The sequence below is a fragment of the Aphelocoma coerulescens genome, chromosome 7 (assembly GCF_041296385.1).
Source record: "Aphelocoma coerulescens isolate FSJ_1873_10779 chromosome 7, UR_Acoe_1.0, whole genome shotgun sequence".
NCBI lineage: Eukaryota > Metazoa > Chordata > Aves > Passeriformes > Corvidae > Aphelocoma > Aphelocoma coerulescens.
The window spans coordinates 9,337,744-9,355,391 of NC_091021.1; the positions used below are offsets into that span (position 1 = coordinate 9,337,744).

A 17,648-nucleotide genomic window follows, 5' to 3' on the forward strand; every position below is an offset into this window, starting at 1 on the left:
GTTGGCACAAAGAAAATCTTTCGCTGAAACGCTAAGCAGGTTATAAAACACCATTTGTGTGTTACTTTCACAGTGGCTTTCATCTGTCATTATAAAACCATCCAATTAGGACAACAAAAAGGAGGGCTATATTTTTTAAGTGCTGTTTCTTCCCAAATTAACTGCTTCATTTTGACAGAGAACACTTTTGCCTTATAACTTTTCTGAAGCATTACATTTGATTTTTATGTCAAAGAATTGCACAACATATTTTATTTTTGTTTTAAACGGGAGCTGTGGGAAATCTGCCCTGATTTACTTGGAACTTGTACGCTTGCACTACGATAATACAGAATTTTCAAGCAAAGGCAGCACCAACCTCTATCAGCTACACCAGAAAACCACAAAGAGAGCTGGTAGGTTCATTCCCCCTGCAATTCCAAGCAGTTTGAATTCAGGCTTTTTATGGGCTTGTGTTAGACCAGTCATTATCTTATTAGATTTTATAAAATATCACAAGAAAGAAAATCTTGGTCTATAACTTTAGGGCAAACACCTGCTTTCATAGTAAAGTGCCTTTTACTCGTGGACTTGCATAAGGCAGAATCTTGCGCTATAATGACAGAAAGAGCAACAGCTCTCCAAATCTGTATCCAGCTTCTGGTTTGAATTATAAATGCATTCTCTCACTAAACAGGTCAAGGCTTTTTTCATCCCAGGGACGAATAAAGCAGAACCAACCACGCTTTCTCATTCAGAAGCTGCTTTGTGCATTTCTGAGATGGCAATATGTTTGGGTGTAATATTTGTTCTTTTGTCCCAAATTGAATTAAAAAAATACTTTAGACATTCTCCTGTTTTCCTCTCTCATGTTTTTGCCAATTCTGTAAGGTTTTTTCTTTATAGTGCTTCAGGTCTAGCTATGAATAAACCAAGACCTCTCTCCAAGATTCCTTGGAGATGGTCTTCTACTATAAAATATTTCTTGGGGCACTGACAAAACACGTACATATTTCAAATACATAGCATGTCTAATGAGGTAAGGTGGGGTTTTGTTGTAGCCACCTATTTTTGGCAGGGTCCTGCTCCTCACATTGCAACAGTGGAGTTTTTTCCAGTGTTGTCATCACTTCCTTTCCTTATCTCAAGTATCTCCCTTAATTATCAGAAAGTAGAGCATAAAACTAATAAAGTTTAGAAAATAAGGTGCAGAATGAGGGGCACACATTCTTTTCACATGAGAACACTGCAAGAGTCTATTTAAGCAAAGGTGCACCATAGCAACAAAACAGCATGCAAGAACCTAATCATTCTAAAATGGCACAGCAGATCCCTGGACTTGGTGCACAAACATGCAAAACATTTTCTGCTGCTTTCTCTGCCTAACATTTTCTTCTTCTGTGCTTTCAAGTTTATAACTGTCCTAACCACCTGGTGCATGGTATGAAACTGCCTTCTCTGGGAGAACACAGCTTAATTATCCCCTACATGGTGTTTATCCTGCTAATTTCTGTGCCAGTTAGAAAGTAAATCATCTGACAGAAATGTCCCAAATGTGTTTCAGTTTAAAATCTGATTTACCTCTTTCTTGCACACACTTCAGGAAGAGTCTCTCACTTGCACAAAGCTCTTCTGCTGTCAATCTTATGCACAGCACAAGCAGTGGTAACCTGGAGATTCATTGAGTTCTCTGTGATGAAGAATTACATGCACACGTTCCTTTGTTCTCCTTTTCTTTCTTTATTCCTCCTTACAGTTGTTGGGTCTGCTGACTGTGCTGCAGGAGTGTTTATGCTTCAAAGTTAGAATTTTTTTGGCCAGCTGGTCCACAAGAGCTTTTTCAGGAAACAGAGCAATGCTCTAATCCTCGGGAAGTTACGACAAGCTATATTTAAAGGAGTTATGTGCCTGACTGATAGTGAATGAATTAAAATCAAACTAGCAGCAATATTCTTTGTGCCTTCACATAATGTCTGGCACTCTATTAATAAAAGAAATAAATTTCTTAGAGAATAAAAGTTAAGTGTCAGTACTGAATCCTCTGGAATTCAGGAACATGGGTGAATTCTTTCACTAATATCCCTAGATTTCTTTCAGGGAATGAATTTGCAGTGTTTCTGGACAAAATGTTGCTCTCCTATCAGGACACTATATAGATAAAATGGTAGCAGATATCCTTTTTCCTTGCTCTAAAACTCTTTGAGCTTTTTTTTTTTTTTTTTTTTTTAATATATTAGCTTTCTGTAGGATTCTTCATTACTATTTCGAAACTAAAACTACTTAAAGAATTTATAATGTCACAGAAGAAGCCTTATGGAAATCTGTATGTTAGAGTCCAATGCTTCATCTAAGAAGGTTCAGAATAAAGTATATATAAAAGGTTTGAGGCAGTGGAATAATTTCAAAACACTTTTCAGAGTCAAAAGCAATTTAAAATGTTTATAGCACCTTTATATTTTTGCTGTGAGTGCTCCAGTTTGGATATCAGTCAAGCTGAATGCTTACAGCACAGTGCAGGGCGAACTTAACTTATTTGCAAATATAACCATCAAAAAGGAAAATAAAAAGATAGGTCAGGAAGGCCAGCTGGGGGAGAATAACACCCCAAAAATAAAAGCAGTTTTGGTTGCATAAAAAGCAGCATAATTCTTACAGTCAGCTATGGATGTTGAGCTGGGACAAGAAAAAGAAAAGTGCCATGAAAATAAACAGAAAGAAATGAAGCTATAAAATCTCAGCCATAGCTGGATATTTAATTCCAGTCAGCAATGTTCTCTTTCCAGAATGATTTCTCCTGTGCTCATGTCTGCATATACTTTTATTTCATATGGCAAGATGGCTTTGGCAAAACTTTTTGAAGGGGGCTACTATTTTTTTGCAGACTGCTAAGGAGAAAGGAGGTATCTGTCACACCTCCTGCTAGTCCAGTTTCCCCTGCAGTCAGCAGGGCCCAGGTCAGCACAGGAATTAGAGTATATACCGAGCCAGGCAGGAAGAGGAGGGCAAACCAAGTTGCTGCAGCCAAGACTTTAATACAGATACCCTCTCTGCCCATTTGCCATCTCCTACCTCCATCTGAAGTGCCCTGTTCCTCAATACCCTGACGCTCTTAGCTACTGCCAGTTTTGCTCTCCAAACACACCACCTCAGCCTCCTACAGCTTCAGACAGTCAATTTCATTGAATCTGCATGGTAAGTGGCCACCCAGCCCACTTTCCTGGTAGGTCTGCACAGCCAAAAGTGCTACTGTCCATTTGAACAGTTACTGCTGTGCCTCACCAGTCATTAATTTGTGTTTATACCTTTAGGCAAATAACTAAGTGGTTTAATACATAGATTTACTTGCTTGTCTGTAATTTAGCAAAAAAGCAGTCTCACCTGTGGCCAGCAGCAACACTTAACCTATGCTGGTCTGAACCCCACAACAGTATCTTGGCAAACACAACCTGTTTTTTGGTTTGGGTATTTTTTGTAGGCAATATGTTACCCCTAAGCAATACGATAAAGTTAAAAACTTCAAATTATAAAGAAGCAATCTACTCTGTAAAGCCAATTACAGAAGAATTAGGCAACTTTAACTAACTACAGCGATGGAAGACAGCACTGATGACATTTTCACTCATGCTGACTTCAGCATGAAGATAACAATTCATCTTCCAGCCTGACCACGGGCATGTAGAGCTCTAGCTCTTTTCCCTGAGGAAAGTTTGTTACATCAGCAACAACCTCTCACAAAGGAAAAGGAAGGAAGACACATCAGGAGAACATTTCAGAATGTGAGTACGAAGGAGTAATAAAACCAGCAAGAAAAAGCAAAGCTTCAGAAGAGGTGTTTTCCTTCTGGCTGTAGCTCCTCAACAGCCAAATCAGTTCTGCCACAAAGCCTGGGCACAGAGCTCACTCATCACCTACATCCCAGATGATGCAGTCCTATTTTCGGGACCCACATCAGACTTTCTGCTGGTACCAGGGAGAATCTCACTCCTGCCAGAAGCTGCACACTCACAGTCTGCACACCAGCCATGCTTCCCCTTTGCACTGCACTAGCATAACATTCCCAGACTTCACTGGAAAACAATGGAAATGCCACACATCCACGTGGGGTTTATTTCTGTATTGTACAATTCATTTCTGTGACTGTGTTTGGTTACCTAAGAAACAGTCCCTGGGTAAAATTTGACTGATTATGTTGTCAGGTTGATTGTCAGTACCGTGGGTAGAGTTTCATTGGGTATGTGCACATGTGGGATGCACAAAAATTTAAAATAAACACTTGACAATTTTAGATCCTTTTTAGTAGCATTATGGAAAAAAATGATATGAAAACGGAGAGAAATTACACTTTTAAGACATTTATTGGGATCTGTATTATATTTTGAGGTTAACTTAGCCAAAGAAAAAGAAAAGAGAATAGGCCTTCAAGCAGAAAAGAGGGGTATTTTTAGAAAAGCAATCTGTATTGGAAGGTTAGTAACACAGTAACTTTACAAACTCTGCAAGGTTGTAATAAGTACTGAACTTATTTTCAAATAACAGCAGTGCTCATTGCTTTCATTTATCATTGCCTTACACAAAATATTGAAGCATAACAGCCTTATTTAGTGAATTTCCAGTGTTAAAATCTCTAAATGACTGATTATTTGGGCACTGGAGATATGTCCAATTTTACCTGCAGCCCACATTATTTAGATTCAAAGAACTTGCTAAACAAAAGACAAATAGCTGGTTGAGTGATGAAAACCTTGTTGTTAACCACATGAAATACAGATTTTCTATGACCACTCTCCTCTCTCTCATAGAAAGAAAGAAGCAGTCATATCAAATAGAGGTAATTCTGCAAATATGATGGTGAGGAACATAAAAAAGAGAAAGAAAAGAAGGAACATCACTTTAATTACCACAGACATGATAAAACAGAATGTTATCAGGGTTTTGATAATATTGCAGAGGTTGCTGAGAAGCATCCTGTTTGAAAGGTTTGTAAGTCGGGATAAATGTGGGCACCAGAGAACAGGTTTTTGTCAGCAATCTAAACACATTTCCCCTTATTATGATCTTCCAGCATTTTTTACAAGTGTTTTTTCATTCTCTTTGTTGTAGCTCTAACTACAATGGGGATTTGCTGAGCAAAGTTATGACATATAACCCCTTTTCCTCCCATTGTGTAAGACTGCTACCACTGCTTCTGAAATCTCAGAAAGGATGCTAACAGCAACACATGCTTCTGTGATAAATAACATTGATAAAATATGGCTTTGGGTGGAGGAGGAGGATTGTTTTCAAGCACTTCTGCATCAGTTTTCCTACCACAGGTGCAGAACTTTTCGACCAAGGACAGAAGTGCACACAGTAAAACCTGAAATCTCTGGGGAACAAGTCACTGATGACTCTGTAAAAGTGGGGAAGAACAATCAGTCTTGCTCACTTGTCCTAAGCATGACACACTTGCTCCTAAAATGCTCTTCTGGTTGGCCAGCAGCCAGAGGTTTCTGGTGCAAGTCCCTACAAGGTCAGTTATTTTTTTCTCTCATTAAAAAATAATGTCAGAAGCACTGTAGCATGGTGGCTCGACAGCCTGATGTATCCTGCTTAGAGCTCTGGCCCTCTGCTCTCAAGCACCAGTTGGGGATCAAAACACACAGCAAAACCTCAATGAATTTCCAGGTCTGCTGCACTGGAACAGAGAAGGGTCTTTGGGTTTTGATATTATGAAGACATTTTGCTTTTGGGAAGGTAAACAGACCATATGTTTGGAGAGATGACTGACTTCTGCAGGGATTTGAAAGAGCACAGATCTATTTTGTTGATTATTTCTATAATGAGGATAGAGTGAATAAACACATTACCAAAAATCCAATGTACTGCAAGAGTGCTCCAAATGAGAGTATAACTCTATGGTGTACAGCATTTATTGCTTGACATGATGTATTAATGGACAAGCTACCTGAAAAGAATCTTATTTTTCAAAATATGTTAACATTTCACCATTATTTCCTCCTACTCTGCAATACAATTTTTTTCTGATTTTTTTTTTTTCCAATTTGTCTCAGGGGAGATGGAGCTTGGGGAAGAAGAGTTTGAATAAACAAACCAAAACCAAACCCTTCCAGTTGTTCAGTGGGCCCAGTGACTTGCACAGTCACCCACAAGACAGGAGATAAAAAACATAAGCTCACCCTCTATAAAGAAGGAGAACAAACCCAGTTTCATGTCTTCATCTTGCAGGAGGCTTCAGAATGTGAGGCTACAGAATTGGCCTTGGGGCTGTCTGTGCAGGGCCAGGGGCTGGACTCAAAGATCCTTGTGGGTCCCTTCCAACTCAGGATATTTTATGATTCTATGGACTTTTCCTTGGTCCACTTAACCAAGATTGAATCAATTTTATTAAGCAGAACAGAATTTTGCAAGACTAAGTCCATGTCTGGAAAAAAAAAGAGCTTAAATCTGGTTTCTTGGTTCAGACTAGTGAAAGAAAGTTGCTCAAACAACCAAACTCTTAGGAAAAGCACTGGGACAAAAGGGAAATATGAGGAGATGAAACCCAGCATTTATGGCTGATGACGCCTGGAAGCATCAAAAGATGACAGGTTATATTTTGATATCCTCTTCTATCATAAAGTGTCCAAAAGATGCTTGCACTTATGAAAGGGTGATTTTCTGCCTGTAAGAAGGGACTAGCTGCTCCTTGGCTGCTGCTCCAGGGCAGTGCGTGGGCAGGAGGGGATCTCTGATACAGGGCTCTGGAGTGGACTAGCATCCAGGAAAAAGCTGCCATAAACAAAAGAGATGTTGGGGTGCATTAAGGCATTTACTTATATGATTGTCACAATTAAACCCTGCATTTCTCTAAGCCTCCTCACATAAGAATGTGGATTTCACCATCTAAGACACAACCTTCTATTTCTATATTTCTCTACCACTGCAGGACAGGCCATGACCTTGGTTTTTACGGGCTGCAAATTATATTTATAGTACACTGAACAAACAAAATATTCACAGTGCTCTGTTAGCACAATTAGTTGCATCAGTATGTTATTCAAAATAACTCAAGAGCTACACTGAATGGCTTCAAATAGAGCAAGGCTGCATCTTTAGAAGTGTTACCATTTTTCCCTCTGTGCTGCATGAAGGTGTGCTCTTGCACTCAGAGCTCCCAGGCAGGCATTTGCCAGCTGTTTTGGCTCTAGAGAAGAGGACCTTACAATCTCTCCAATAAAGACTGAAGGGGGAGCTCTGCTAAACCTCTCTCTACAATGCTGGGAACAGGTCTGTTTTCTACTGCTGTTTTATTTCTACAGTTGATGATTAAATAACCCACCGTGCAGTTGCCTTATGGCAGTCAGTGCAAAATTAAATATTTCCCCATGCAGAGTTCATTAGCCATCAGAGTTTCCTAGTTAATTCGTTAGGCCTCTATGAATTCCCAGGGAATATTATAAAATTATAATTTTGGTCTATTCTCCTCCAACCTATTACAGAATACATTTCATTTTCCCATATCTAAAGCATAGTGAATGAAACTATTAGAGGAGAAAACACATCTGGATCTCATTTACATTTCTTTTCATGCAGATCAACATAACAGGATGAATTCAGTCCTTCAATATTCTTTATTCAGGGAAGGAAAAAATCAAAATGAAAGAAATACTAGATTGCTCCTCCTACTACACAGCACTAATGATTTTTTTTTTTCCATTTTTGCTGCTTTTAAGGCAAGAGTCCTATTTCAAATTACACAGCACCTCCTGGAGAAGGGAAAGAGCATCTGGAGGAATGAAAAAGCTGCCAACTCAAATTCACGCCTTAAAGCCCCAGACATGCCTCTTCAACACTGCCTGTGTTCAGCTGAATGAATTCAACCTTGCAAATACTCTCCACATGAGAAGTGATATTTTCACCTACATGCTGTAAAAAGGTCCCAGTTTAGATGTGGCAAGTTGGCTCATGGGGACAATATCAAGACCAGCCAAATAAGAGAAGAGTTACCCTTCTAAATCCTAAGGAACATGGTCAAGTCCAGAAAAAAAAATTCTATGCACAGTAGAACACTCAATTTTTAGGCTATTTCCCATCTTCCAAAAAACTTCAACCCATTTAGCAGATGTAGAGGTGGGAGAATGGGCTGAAAGAAAGCCCATGGAGCTCTATAAAGATTGCCCCATCACGTTCCAGGTACCTAAGGGGAAGGAGCAGCTGAGAAAGGGCAGGACTTAATGAACTCATATCAGCTCTCAAGTTGCAAGGAAAGAATAAGGAGGATAAATGGTCTTTCTTTTCTGAGCAGTTAACTATCTCCTGTAGCTTTGGCACTTCTAACACAACCCGTTTTATCGGACCCTATACACCCTCCTCCTCACCTCAGGGAAAAATAAAAAGGAGATAATTTGGACAAAATTGGTGTTAAAAAAAAAAAAAAAGAAATTGAGTTCAAACAGAATCTATAAACTGTCATGGCAATAAAATGCTCCCCAGCAGGCCTGAGAAGGTGGGAAAAGGCTCCACTTGGCTTTAATGGATACAAGCTCTCAAAGGAGATTTACCTGACAGTAGCACACACCCTGCCTTCGCACAGACATTTTAGACACCTGAACAGCTTTGTAGCACATTTTGTGCAAAATGCTGAGCCTCCATAAACATGGATGAAATTATTTTTGACAGAAAATTGAATTTATTAACTTTTCCTTACTATCAGTATTTTTTAATTCAGATATGAGGTCCTAAAGCATTGGATATGCTTCTCATCTTGCCAGCAGTTGTGCCACCACTTGTCCCTCCTGAACTGCTCTACCATCAATGATGAACTTGAACCTCTGATCAGTTCCCATTTCCCAAAAACACCCAGTATATTTTCATGAATACAGACATATTTACTGAAGTCAACATTTTCTTTTTGCCAATACTAAAGTTGGACTTAAAACTTATCCCTAATGTTACACTGAGGTGAGCAGCTTCTCTCACAACTACCAGTTTGACTAAATCTTCAGCGTTGATCTGGATGTTAATACACTTCATCCTGAATATTCATGTACTCAAGTGAAGCTACACACACAGAAGCCAACGTGTATACAAAAACATGGACATATCTTTGGTTCTGTGTGTATTTATCTGTCATGCTTGCTCATTCAGGTGTGTGTCTGGTGACAGATACAAAACAAAAGCCAATTCCAAAAAACAAAATTAAAAAACATCTAAGTTTTCCAGAGGAGTGGATAAAAGAATTAATCTTTAAGGTTTACTGAGCTCTCAGGAATTGGATTTAGATTAATTCAGACAATGAAGTTGCTTAGTGTTTCATTTAACTTCAACAGTCCTCATTATAAATAAAAGTAATGTACCTCATTCTAGATAAACCCAGCCTGAATCCCAGCTAGGAAGCATGAAGTACTGATGCACCTTCTATCTTTGTGCTGAGCTCTCTGTAACACTGATCATCACAGTTTGCAGCTGTACCATTTCCTAATTTCCAAAGGCAAGGCTACCCAATGGAGAGGTATCCTGGCTATTAATATTGGGGTTTGGTTTCCCAGTTGCTATTGCCCTGTTCACACTCCAAGTACCATTGGCTGAAGAAAATATTAGCACATTTGACCTCGTACCATGACAGAGTGAAACCTGGGGGAAGAAAAAAAGTAATTTCTTTAAAATATAAGGTGCCAAATACCTTCTGACCCCCGTGTGGATGTGTGAGACACATGAAAAATGGTGTGTAAATTCCCGTTTTTTCCCCACATGCTTTTGCACGTCACAAAAGGGCTCGTGCTAGAGTTCTGTGTCCTGAAAAATAGTATCAAGCGTGAAGAGGCACACCAGGCACACTTCCTAATGCACAACAAACCCATGGGGGCCCCACAGAGCTGTGGGCTCATTCCTCATAACCTTGACAACTGACCCGCTCCTGTTAACTGATACAGAAAGCTGTTTTACAGAGCATTCCTGTAGGAAAGAGCCACAGGACCATGACATGCAAGTGCAGGTTCCTGCATGCAAAGAAATGATAGCCCTAGTTTCTCACTGCATGGAGAGTCCTGTCTCTCCAAAGCAGATTTCAGAATCGACTGAAGCACCTCTGAAGGTAACAAAGTGCTCTGTTAATGTTTGCTCTTCCTCCTGAAGCCCTGTTTCGCACACACCTGAGATACTGACAAGAAAATATGCACTGTTTTGTCTTCAGTATCTGATCTTGATATATTTATAACAATCTCAATTAGAAGATTTTGATGGCTCTGTTATAAAATGATCTCTTTGTAGCATCCCTCAAATTTATGCACTTCATCACTCCTGACTTCTATGCCTTTTGTTCTTCTTTTGTTAGGAAGAGAACAATAACAGTGGAGTATACTGACACAAATTAGAACAGCTTATTCTCATTAACTCCTCCAAGAAAGAGAGCAGAGACTGAACAGTATCCACAGCAGCTCTCTCCAATGCTGATTTATGTTACAGAACTGCAGTTCATGAAAAATGTGCATGTGAGATTGCTTGCACAGAAGCCAACATAAGCAACTGGCTGTCTGAAGCCTGTTCATTTTCAATCTTGTTCTAGGAGCCTAAAAACATTTTCATTCTCTCTACCATACCTTGTGCCTCTCTAAACTCTGCCCCCTCCTTTTCTTCTTGCCGCAGGGACACCTCTGCCTGTGTGCTTTGTGTACTGCACCAACGCTCCCAGCACAGAGTTGGTGGCTTGTTTCAGCAAGAGCACACATGCAGTGGAAGTGGCTGGATTTACAGATGCCTGCTGTCCCTGAAAGTGGTTCATGGGGCACAATTAAATCTCCTTCTTGGCCTGCATTTGCAGCTGCTACACGGTGGGACCCTGAAACCTGCCCAGGTCATGAACATTTCCAATGCTCGCAGCCAAACAAAGCCATTAATTCGCAAGGATTTGTTTCCAGGTTTCCTTGCTGTTCCCCATAAACAACTGTTGACAGGTCTCTAAAATCCATTCACACTGAATTGCTTCACTAATTTGCATATGCAAATAAAAGCAATTCAAAGTTAAGTGTCAATTTCCATAAACATTACAATATCCGGCTTGTAAATATACACGTACATGTGAAATACGAAGCCTAATTAGACCTCAAGAGTATACATAAATAACTTTTATTGTTTTTTTCATTTTGAACCTAAGCTTTCAGGCTCTTGAACTCCAAAAACAAGGGTTTATTGGTTGCATTGTGAGATATATTCTGCATCTGATCCTTTATCTTTGGGAGCTGCAGAATGATGCTAATTTAAACTAATTTACAGAATGAAATAATTTCTCAAGAGCCCCTTTTTCCACAGGTCATTTTTGTTATTTGGGACTAGGTAAGAAAAAGATGTCAACACTAAATAAGTCTTCAGCCAACAATTCCAGGTCTACATGGTGATGTCAAATGAATAGGGCTCACATTTTACTTCAGGGAGGTATATGATAGACTTCTTAGCAGCAAGATACCTCTGGCTTTAATAATGAGAACTTTGGATCACATGCCAGCTTTTGTAGCAGGTAGATAAAAATATGAAAAGAAAATAAAGAAGCATTGATCTGCTTCCACAGAATACATAATATTTCTATGCTTATTAGCTATCGTTGCAGACATTATGATTCTTACCTCAAAGTTTATATCAGATGCAACTCTAATGAAATCAAAGTTAAGAGTCATGTAAAGTTTGATGCATCTCAAACAAAGCTTATTCCCATTTTCAGAAATACTTCTCTTTTCTTCTCCCAAAGTTTTAAGTGAAAACACAGAAACCTGATCACACAAATCCACTATTCTTACAATTTTAAGGAATATGCATTTTCTTAAAATCAAAAAGAAAAAGGCACTTTCAGACACATGAAAAACAAAAGATAGTCAATGACAGATGTGAGCAGGATTGGTAATTTACCAATATTTCTTTAATGTTTGCATCTCTTTTGTTTCTATGGACAAATTTAAGGGTTGTTCGGAGAGACTGAATAAATAACACACTACAAAATTCATATCCAGTCATACATGAAGAATTAAACTCGAAATTGAATCTTAAATTTATACATACATAGATCCTGTATGAAAAAACCATACCTGACTTTGTAAAATCTTCAGGCCAGGACTACCCTTTTGTTTTACAAAATTACTTGTGCAATGGGATTTTGACAATGACCACAAACCTTTAGGTTTTATTGCTTTTGACAGGCCAATTTCTAGTCGCAGCCAAACAAGAAAAACTTTACTGTATATACAAATACCAGTGTTAAATAAATCAATCAACACCTGATTTTCTAAAATATTTACAGTATCTACAGACAATTTTTTTTTCATAAAGCCTCTTTCTACATGTCTTTGAAGAAGCAAAGAAAATTCAGCTGTTATGATGACAAAAAAAGTGTTTGGACACAAATTTTGGAAGCATTTTAGAAATAAAGGAGAGATGGTACAGTGGTAAAATATAGTATGAGTGTTAGAGATGATATGGGGTCTAATGCTAGAAAAACAACTTGGCGAAGGCACACACAGAGTGGAGGTTCACTGAGAGAAAGAAAGAAGGTGCAGGAAGGCAGGGAAGAAAAAAGAAAAAAATCTGTGCTTCTAGAAAGTCAGCGTGATCCTTGGGGGATTTCTGACAGAACTACAAGTGTACTGTTATCATTATTTTAAAGAAAGATATAGAGGACACTGCGTCCTGTCTATAGTATTTCTCCAAAGAAACGATCATGGATACATTTGCAAAATCCTTACATTTCTCATTTTAATCAGGACCCAGTAGGAAATGAGGCTAATACATTTCTTCTGTAGCATTATGCTGCCACATCCATCCACAGAGCTCTAACACATCCATGTTTCACAACACATCAGGGTTCAGCTCACCTGACAGAAGGCAAATATGACAAGATTTAAAAATAGCAGCACAGCTAAACTGCAATTTTCCCCTCTAACCAGCATGTCCTAATCTCTCAGCTTTGATCTCCTCTTCATCTGGGAAACCTGACACTAAACACTGCAGGCAAATTTGTTTCACCTAGCTGTAAGAGCTTCCTTTGGGACAAGGCATGAGTGAAACTGAGGTTTATCTTTCTCCCATGCCTGAGTTTAAACTTGTACTGCAGAGGGGCACCTATTCCACAGCCTGGGAGCTTTTGAAAGATAAATCCCAGTGGGGCTGACACAAAAAGCAACTAAAACATTTACAGTTCCAGCTAGCCCATAATCATGAATGACTATACCTGTCACCTGTACCTTCACCAGGCTCACCAGCTTAACTGTGTGAGAGTTTGGCCATCCAGCCCTGGCAGAGTATGGCTAAGGCATCCTCTGACCACTGGGCACAGCTTCTGAGAGCTCTTAGAGGATGTTTCACTTATAGCAGCTTTCTCAACAGACCAGGGTTGATGAAATAGCACCACCACAACCAACAGCCTTAAAGTCACTTGTTACTCTAGGCAGCAGTTGCAGCCATGTTACTGGGCATGCCCCTTCTTCAAGAAAACACCAGCATAAATAAAAAGCAGCTTCTCAAAGAGACAAAATCTCAGTACTACAATTCTCATCATTATCAAATATATTAAATACAGCTAGGCACTTAACATAGGTTTACCTGTCAGATGCAGAGACCCACTCTAGATTCAAGCACCTGTGTGGCTTGCATGTTCAAAGGCCTTGAAAAACACTTCTTTTTTTTTTTTTTCCTGAAAACTCACATCATTTTCTTCCTTTTCTATGAACTGGGAATGATAGATCCTCAGAAGCCATGCAGCACCTAGACATTTTCCAAGTGCTCCCTGAAATCCATGACAGGTTTACAATCATCTCCTCAGAGGGCAAGCTAGAAGTCTATTCATAAAGTATAAAATTTGGTTAGTCCCCAGTGGAATCTCCACTTTGAGACAGAGACAAATATTTGACTAGCTAATGGCTAATTAAGGACTAACATGCTAATTAGTGTTATAATGGATTTTTTTAAGCACTTACAGAAATAATTAGACCAGGTATCAAGATGCAGTGAGCACAGACATGACTTATACATTGAGGATAAAGTCTGAATCAACCCTTTCTTGCAGTTACCTACATTTAACACCTTGGCATGGCTGCTATCAATGGCTCTGCTTTTTCAGAAGTTAGTTTTGAGTCGGCTCTGAAAGTGGGACAGTTACTCTTTAGGTTCTAAGTAATGCCATACTGGTACATTTAAAATCCACCAGGTACTGCATTTCAACCAAGGAGAGGAGAGCTTACCTATAGAAGTAGTCTGATACATCAAAAGCCAAAGTAACCAAACATAAGGGCAGAAAGATATTACAGATAAACTGCTTTTGGACAGTGCATTCCAAATGATGGAATCCCACTGCCTTAAAAATTAAAAGCCTTGAATATTTGAAATTAAGGAGAGTATAAAGTTAATGAAAGGATTTTCAGGGCTATACCATCTTTTAGTTCAAAAATGTGTGGGTGACTGCTGGCCGGCATCCCTCTCCCACCACTTTGTGTTCTGGCCTGAAATCTCTGTACCTCCATGGCCATGCTGAGCTACATATTGTTTACTTCTGTCCAGATTATCAAGAGCTCTAAATCAAACTGTTCCCTTCGTTATTTTTCTCTCAAATCATCTGCACAATTACAGTATTAATTCTTTGGTATTTCCAGGTCACTGAGCAAAGCTGTAAAAATTCATTCTTGAAATCACATTATAAGGACCTTACTGGAAACATCCTCTTTTGTAATGAACGCTAATGAATTAATCAGGTTTTATTTCTTTTGGTGATTAGGCAGTCATTTTGCATATTCTGACTTTTTCAAGTTTAAAAAAACTCAGACCAAAGCTAAATGGTGTTTTAGAAATTCAGTTCAATGCCCTCTATTTATTTTTTAATCTTATCAGAGTATATTGTTGCAGGAGAAAGAATGATAGAGTATTTTGCTTGTTTGAGCATCCAACAAAAAATCTTGTATCCCTGTGTTTCTAGTTCTGTATTTGCAATTCCACGCTTTCCCTCAATGAGCAATGCAGGGCTGGCTACCATAAAATCATCAGGGTCAGTCTGCTTAAACAACACAGAAAAAATTGCCTTTGCTGATGCCTCCAGGCTTACTAAAAATCATCACTAGTGGCCTGGAGAGATCCTAATTCAGCTCCTCGAAAACTCTTCAATAAATCTCAATGAAAACTACTGCTCCTAACACTTAATGTGAAGGTTTGTTTAACATTTTCTTTAAGTACTACAGGAATGAAAAGTATGTTATATTCATAGAAGTACTCCCAATATGCAAAATAGAAATAATTAGAGGAACAGCAATTGTTCCTCACCTAATAGTAAAAGCACACAGCCAGGATTTTTTTCAAAATAATCCCAGGCTTTTATTGCACTGTGACAACCATAGATTTCTCCCTGTACTGTTTGGTTTCTACTGTCAAGTTATTATAATCACCCACTCCTGGTTTACATTCCCTGTTTTTACCTCGTGTGGTTTTACAATAGATATAATAAATCCAGATGGGAATTTTCTTTCTTAGAATTCTTGCCACTTTATCTATATTTATTTTACATCTATGTGTGCAGATATTTATTGATCATACCCATCTACTCAAATCCAGGGTATAATGAATAAAATTTTACACTCCTAGTGTCCTTTACTGCTAAGCTTGTTTTTTTAGGGGTGCATAAGCCTTCTTGTTGACTTGTCTCCATGGAATTAACATGGGATTCAGAACAGAACCATGAAACAACTTGAAAAGATGATGGGGGAAAATGTGTTTCTCTAGGTACCGCTAAATTTCATGCTTTAAAATGAAATTAGAATATAAATTCACAGCTTTCATCTTCCAATATATTTAGATGTACTTTCAAATATTAAGTCCAATTACGAGTTGAGGCTAGATGGTCTCCTTGTTATTACTCTGAAAGCTTTCTTTGTCTTTCATAACCTGTAGTGACAAGGCAGAAAAAAGCAATTTTTATGAGCTAGTAGCAGACACTTTTTCTGTTCTAATTAAAAGTCATAATTACATTTTTGATTAACCCAGAATTAACAATAAAACAGATTAGTTATCAGCACGCTACATTTTGTGAAACAATATCGAAGCTTAGAAAATTTTAAATTCTCTGACGTTCTTAGCATAACTAGATAAAGCAAAAACATAAATGCAATTTATGTTTAACAATCTCCTATTTTGACATCTTATTTGAAAAATGAGCAGAATTACCAATTCAGACAAACTTCTATTGCTGCAGATTTTTGTTGGTTCCCAAGACATGTGTTTTGCTTGCATTATTTTAAATAAGTTAATTGCACAGTAAGTTGTTTTTTCTTTTTGATAGCAAAAGTCAGTTATTGAGTGTTTGAATGTCAAAAATGAAGTATCTTAGAAGGGTGATTTGATGCTTTTAAAGAGAGCCAGTACTCAATGTTTGCTTTTTTTTTTAATTGACAGAAGATGTCACACAAAGAATAAATCCATGACCTGACATGATGGAGGCCATGCAGGACACAAGTCAGAAAGGCAGACTCCACCTCAACATGCTGCTGAACCATAACAAAGTAATCCATGGACTGTTGCCTTCTCCCCAAAACACAGATTCCCTGACTCCCCTCATGTCTGCAAAACCTTTCATAAAGAGGTACTGGAGCGTTTGGAGTACCTGGGCATGTAAATTGTTCTATTCTTCTCCAGAAATAAAAATCACTTCTTAAACACACACAGTTGCTATCATGGCAAAGAATAACATCCAGGTTATTTTCAAAGAATGCTAATGCTTCTCTTGAGGTAAACTTGCAATTCAACAGCGAATGGTAGAGCTGGTGTTCCACAGCTGTACAAAGGTGGAAACTTCACAGACATCAGTGAAAACTTCCCTCAAACAGCATAATATTTTTTTAGCCACAAAAGCTTTTTTAGAGTTAAATGAAATCCAACAAACCATAGGAAAGAAGCAAATATAACAGGGTTCAGAATGCAAAGATGATAAGAAGGTGTCTAGGGCAGCACTGGTGCAAGTTCCTGCAATATTCCCTAGGGCAGCCAGTGCCAGAAAACGCCAGATTCCTCTTCAGCAGAAAACTTATCTGAGAAATTTCAGTTGTGGAAAGGTGTTTAAAGCATTTTAGTAACTGAAATCATGCCACATACTTAGAAGCATATACATAAACAAACAGACAATTATAAATCATGCAAACTAAGATGGCCTTAACATATCAATAAAACTTCAGGAGTTGCATCAAGAGTGAAATCTAATTCAAACTTATAGATCAGGCTGACATCTGAAATGAGCATCTCAAATTGCTGTCACGCTCTAAGAATATAAGAATTCTTTATTGAGAGAGATTTGGGGGTGGGGAGGTCCATTTTTACAACCTTGTGAAGTGTTAGAATTCGAGTTGGGGGGGTTGTCAGAGACTACTGAAAAGCAATGATCTATAGGGCAAAACTTATTTTAGGGTTGGGGAAACTTACAAGTCTCAATTCACAAAGTAAATCACTTTTGTGTAGAGGACATGAAAGACTCAGGGTTCTTGAGGTTTGACTTTGACAAAATTGAGCTTCTCAGAGAGACCATACCTAGATGGATACTCCCACCACCTCTTTTCACCTTCCAACAGCTGATTAAACTTTCCTACGGCAGGTTTTCATTTCAAATATTGTAACAGAAAGTGAAGAAAAATAACACTTTATCTCATTTAAAAAAGTTAAAAAAATGTAATAGACAA

General features: G+C 38.4%; 1 protein-coding gene across 7 annotated transcripts in view; it reads right to left on the minus strand.

The window, feature by feature from the left end:
- TMEFF2 (transmembrane protein with EGF like and two follistatin like domains 2) overlaps positions 1-17,648 on the minus strand; it is a 610,527-nt gene that overhangs the window by 487,592 nt on the left and 105,287 nt on the right. The window lies entirely within an intron of this gene.